Raw genomic sequence first — 6,477 nt, 5'->3', positions numbered from 1 at the left:
CTCTCACGTACAAAAATATGGGGTGTAACATTATTCCCCCCTTTGGAACATTCGTCCTCGAATGTTGACTGATGCACTTATCATTCTCATAACTAATAGCTCTTGCGAATACTTTAACACTCTCCTTGCCATTTAGGCAACTGTTCTGTGAATGGATCCCAAAGGACAGGGCATTCCCCCCTTTAAGACTCTTTCTCACACCACGACTCGTGGTCGGAATTCTTCCAATCTTGTAATTATTTCTACCTTTTATCATGCAGCCTGTACGACTCTGACTTTGTAAGTGCGCCTATGCGACTCTTCTCTCCTTTTTCCTCCAGCTTTTTAGCCAATCTCTAGGCCTTACTTTGTAAACATACACAGTGCTTGATAAGATGTCCCTCTGGGCATCTATGAGTATACTGAAGTTCTTCGCTCGGTACTGTGTTGAACTTACGAATATCGTTATAACTTATTTCATAGGTCTGTTTATCCATCCATATGAATTTACTTCCATAACTCTTACTTTGATTTATCGTTACTGAGGTCTGCTACCAAACTCCAGGTTACTCTTGTGCTTATCCCATATGTATAATCTAAGACCTTTCATACTTCCTCATTACTATTCAACTTAAGAATGGCATCCTTGTCTCCTCTCATACGTTGGAACCTTATTTATCTATCGTTGATTCACCTTAATGTTGATCCATATTTTATCGCTGATAACTTGACCTTTTATGTTACACTGTAGCTAGGGCTCACGTTTCATCGGGGACATCTGGAGTAATTAGACCTGTTCCACCTAGGGGCGATAGTATATTTTCATAACCGTATTTCATAGTATCTCAATGTGATTCACTCATGTGGGTATTTTAATCTTGCACAATTCTTAAAATCCCCCCTTTTCTTATAACGACCCGACCAGTCGTTTTGAGCTTTTGCACTTCGCTCGCCAGTTCTCGGGTATGACTAGCCCCGTGTGATGTATTATGACTTGTGTAAATCGTCGGTTTTGGTTTTCAGGGTAATCGGAATGAATTTCGAAGAACAATTCTCAGTTGAAACTTTAAATTTGAATGGTTTGACCAAGTTTTGACCTGTTAGTATATGATCCTGGATTGGGATTTTTATGATGTGGTTAGCTCCGTTAGGTGATTTGGGACTTAGGAGCGTGATCGGAATATATTTTAGAGGTCCGTGGAAGGTTTAGGCTTGAATTGGCAAAATTGAAACTTTGGCGTTTTCTGGTTGATAGGTGAGATTTTGATATAGGGGTCGGAATGGAATTCCGGAAGTTGTGGTAGGCTCGTTGAGCCAAATGTGGCGTGTGTGCAAAATTTTAGGTCATTCGGACGAGGTTTGGTAGGCTTTTTGATCAAAAGTGGAATTCGGAAGTTTTTGGAGTTCTTAGGCTTGAATCCGATGTTATTTGGTTGATTCGATGTTGTTTGAGGTGTTTTGAGGATTTGTATAAGTGTGGAAGGTGGTATATGACTTGTTTGTACTTTTGGTTGAGGTCCTGGGGGCCTCGGGGTGATTTCGGATGGTTGACGGGAGGTTTTGAGTTGGAATATGCAGCTAAAGTGCTAAGTTCCTGTCATAACCGCACCTGCAGCTTGGGGACCGCAGGTGCGGGCCCGCAGAAGCGTATGGAGCATCGCAGATACGGCCACAGGCGAAATGGGCAGGAACCACAGATGCAGAGTTTGGGGCGCACCTGCGATAGCGCAGGTGCGAGAATTGATCGCATGTGCGGTCTTGATCGCTTAAGTGACTTGCGCAAATGTGCACCTGGGACCGCAGGTGCGTGTGTTTCGATCGCAGAAGCGGTAGTTGGGGGTAGAACATATAAATTATGGGCTTCGCAATTTTCAGTCATTTGTTCATCATTTTTGTGCGATTTTGGAGCTCCAAGTTGTGATTTCAAGAGGGAATCAAGTGTTGATAGAGAGGTAAGCTATTTGGGCTTTATCTATTGTATTTATGGTGATTATTTCATTATTTGATCATGAAAATTAGTGGGGAAAAATTAGAGAAAGAGTTGGAAAATTAGGGCTTAAAATCGGGAAGTTAAATTGGGGATTTGAGGGGCTATTCGAGGTTCGATTTTGGTGCATTTGATATGTATAGACTCGTGGGAGGATAAGGATTCTAGTTTTGTAATTTCTATCTGAATCCGAGATGTGGGCCCGGGGGCTGGGTTTGGCCAATTTCAGGATTTTTGATGTAAATTGGTTATTTTCGAGTGAGCTTTGTTTCATTAGCATATTTTGATGGTATGGTATTGTTTTTGGCTAGATTTGGAGCATCCGGAGGCCGAGTCGAGAGGAAAAGAAATCGCGAGCTGGAGTCTGGACCGGATTGAGGTAAGTAATGATTGTAAATACTGTCCTGAGGGTACGAAACCCCGGATTTCACATCGTTGTGCTACCTTGAGGTGATGCACATGCTAGATGACGAGCGTGGGGTCGTGCACCATTGGGGATTAGGACTTGGTCCATCCCGTACGACTATTAAGTCGCGTATTTTACTTGAAAACTATTTGATATTTTTATATTTTGAAAAATATTATTGTGTTTGGGGCTAAATGCCGTGTCTGGGCCTTGTGCCAATTGTTTGGACCCTTATGGGCTTTTACTACTGTTTTTCCTCACTGCTTGGGTTTAACGTTTACACTCAGTCATGCTATGTTCTTACTATTTTCGTAACTCGGTTTTATTCACTCTTTTTGATTTCATAAATAATTTTGAGCCGAGTACTTGTTTTACTGTCAGCCCGAGGGACTTGAGTGAGATCTGACTAAGTGAGGCCGAGGGCCTGTGTTGTGAGGATATCATGGGATCGGGCTACGCGCCGCAGCAGGTGGTACTGATTTATGATATATGAGAGGTCGATATCCTGCTTTATTATGCCACGAGGTGGGTTGTGATTGATATGAGGCTGAGAGCCTGTTTGATTATGCCACGAGATGGTTTGTTATTGCGCTTGGGCCGTAAAGGGCCCCTCCCGGAGTTTGTACACCCCCAGTGAGCACGGGTACCCAGTGTGAGTGATGTGATGTAGCCCGAGGGGCTGTTGTTGTTTCATATTGTTGCCCGAGGGGCTGTTCTTGATCCATTTTTTGCCCGAGGGGCGGTTCTTGATTTATGTTATGCCCGAGGGGCTGATTACGAGTGATTGTGAGGTAGCCCGAGGGGCTGGTTCTGTTGAGATTGTGCCTGAGGGGCGGTTTATGGTACGTTTCTATCATTTTTACTCACTATTTTTATCACTCGTTTGAAACTATTGGAAGATGTTTTAAAAAGGAAAGGGTTTTTATTGAAACTGAGTTTGATTTACGAAATAAAAGATTTCTGCACTGTTTTGGAAATGTACTTATTTGCTGTAGCGTTATGACGTGGCTTACGTGTTTTCTTATTGCTTAGCTTTTATTTACTTTTATTACTTACTGAGTTCCCGTACTCACAATACTCCCTGCACCTTGTTTGCAAATTTAGGTATTTCTGAACCCGGTAGTGGGTGTTGATTGCTCAGTGGCAGAGTCATTGGAGTTAGCAAGGTAGCTGCCCGACGTTCGCAGCACTGCTTTTCTCCCTTTTGTCTTCCTTAGACTGTATTTAGTGCATTTTTAGATTCTTAGTTGTATTCAGACCTTAGTAGATGCTCGTGACTTGTAACACCCCGATGTCGGGCTTGTGTATTTATTCCGCACTGTTCATTTAGACTTACATTATGAGATATCTGATTATTAAAGGCTTAAAAAATGATTGTTATTGATTAAAGGGTTAAATTCGGGAGTTGTGTCGGCTGGCCTAGTTTCACGTTAGGCGCTAATCACGACCGGGTCAGTTTTAGGGTCGTGACAAGTTGGTATCAGAGCCTAGGTTACATAGGTATCACGAGTCATGAGCAGGTTTAGTTCGTGGATCGGTATGGAGACGTCTGCATTTATCCTCTAGAGGCTACCGAACCTTTAGGAAATCCCACATTCTTGAATTCTTATCGTGCGACATTGATTCAGCTTGAAATGTAACTCTTTGAACTCCTTCCACGCGTTCGTATGCGCACATGAGCGCTCGGTATCAGTTGTGCATCGATGGCTTGTGATTCCCCGAATTGAGGGGTGAGATGTGATTTCTGTGTGTTGATGTTTGGCCAGCCTGGAGGACTTGAGGCTGGGATTTGCTTGTAGCTTGAGCACTGAGGTGTTGATTGTGTGCGCACATGCTTTTGGACCTATATATCCGATAGTGCCCCTATTAGTGGAAGTGATGTCTGGATAGCTATGTGATGAGCAGGATGTGACTGCGTGATGTGTTCATATGAACTGAATGAGATGAGAAGGGTCTGCTTTGGGGCAGCAAGAACTATCTGGTGTTTGATTTCCATCATGATTTGATGTATAGCCCCGAGTTGTGGGTGTGATGAAGGATCTTTTCATGTTGCCTAATTGGGAAGTGAAGTAGATCGCACGTTGTGATATGTTTTCAGACTCAGGAAGATTAAATGACTGCGTAACATTTATGACGGTGGAAGGGTATAAAGAGATATTAGTTTGAGGCGAAGTAGGTGGATTATCTCCTATGGAGTGTGTGACCCGTTTTGCTGTTTGTTGGAAGACCTCTTGTACCAGTGAAATATATGTGTTGCAATTTGAATTTGGATCGCTTAAGAGAGTGGGCCAGACTGTTCGAGGGTGAACGCGAGATTTGCAGAAGATTTGAAGTACTAGATGGTCTGTGTTGCACGAGCTTATGAAGGATTGAGTTTAATCTCACTATGGCATTATGGTAGTAATAGAGTATATTTATTATGAGTTATTGTGTGTTTTGATCTATGGCTTCGAGCCAAGTGGGGGAGTCTGCTATTGATTAGTTGATTGTGCGGTTATGTGCTATGATGGTTCCAGTTTGAGGCATATCGGTGAATCAGTTATGGCTTACGGAGGTTGATACCGAGGATGGCTCGAGTAAAGGAAATTTCAATAAAGGTTATGTTATGCTTTATGGGTGTATAAGAATCGTAGAATGACCTGAGTGGTTATCGGTAAAGGTTGTGCGGTGCATAGATCATGAAGTTGCTTGGTTGCATTAAGGTGAGGTTACACTCTGCGGTGTTGGAGTGCTATTGGAGCACAAGTTGTCCGGTCCGTTTAATCGGTCTAATTGCGGTTTGAGTAGAGTGGATGACTCTCGAGAATGGTTCTAATGGGTTCAAGATTTTACATGTAGTAACTGGAGATTTTCAAGTTGTATATTTCGCTAGAAACTGAGGTTTGCATTGGAGGGTGTCAAGACTCATGGTATTTCTATATCATTATGAGATTCTATATATCAGTACCAGGAAGGTAAAGGTAATGGCTTTGTATTCGCATGAAGTCCCTTCAGGGTAGGTATTTTGAATGTGGTGTCTTTGGGAATATTTAAGAGAGTAGTCAGCGGCTTATGAGCCTTAGATGGTGTGGTTTTATGCTTGGGTCTCGTGTAGTGAGACTGGATTGAGGAATTGTGGTGTCATAGCAAGAAGGAGTATCAAGTTGAAGGTAAATCAGAAGGAACTTGGATAGATGGGACAGCTTGGTAGTAGGTCGGGTCGGCATGGTAAGGATATGATTAGTTCTTTGGGTGCTTACGAGGTAATTAATTTCTGCAGGAGTTTTGCGGCAATGCTCTTGGGTTTTAGTGGCCTGCGTAGCTTGGTTGAGTTAGAAGGATTCAGTCCTGACGGTTTAGTTTTGTGCAAATGGAATTCGGAGAATTCTTGATGGTTTCTACCACGGTTAGAGATGTATATTTGCTACGAGCGTGAGGAGCATGCGATGTGTAGTGATTTTCTTCTAGATGGGATCAATGGGAAGTTCTTGGCTAGTTGAGTACTCAGTTGCTTGTGGCTTGGAATGGATATGAAGTTCTCATGTTTATCCTAGGATGGTATAGTATATGCGGTATGTTGTGTAGGATTGAGATTTGCATATGTGAGGTCACGGTTCAGTTTTGAAAGGAAGGTCACAAATTCTTAGGCAGCATGGACAATTTCAGATGACTAGATAAATGGGGTCCCTGATTGGTGTGGCTTGAGGAAGATATATATTTCAGAAAGAGCGATGCGTTGAGTTAGGGATACTTCATTAGTATTGCGGCACTCTCTCGTTTGATCGACTGCTGATATTAGAGTTTGCTCGGTGGCACAGAAGAACTATAGGAGTACCTCTCGTGGAATGATTAGTTATTACAGGTGTGTTGTATATTCGAACGATGGAGTTGGGATCGGATATGGTGATTCGCGTGCTGTATGGATTTGGAGACTGGGAGACCTCATAAACAGGTTAGGTCGTGGTTGTGGATCGCGTATATCGGTCTTGTGTGGTAACTATTGGAGGTTTGGAGACCCATGTGGATCCTTGTTGCTTAGTATGCTAGATTTTGGTGTGATATTGGGTATGGACTGGTTGTCTCCATTTCGTGTTATTCTGGGCTGTTGCGCTAGGACGACGATGTT

This window comes from Nicotiana attenuata, unplaced genomic scaffold (genome assembly GCF_001879085.1).
Source record: "Nicotiana attenuata strain UT unplaced genomic scaffold, NIATTr2, whole genome shotgun sequence".
Taxonomy (NCBI): Eukaryota; Viridiplantae; Streptophyta; class Magnoliopsida; order Solanales; family Solanaceae; genus Nicotiana; species Nicotiana attenuata.
The sequence above is the reverse complement of the archived record's forward strand: the minus strand, read 5'-3'. Positions refer to the sequence as shown.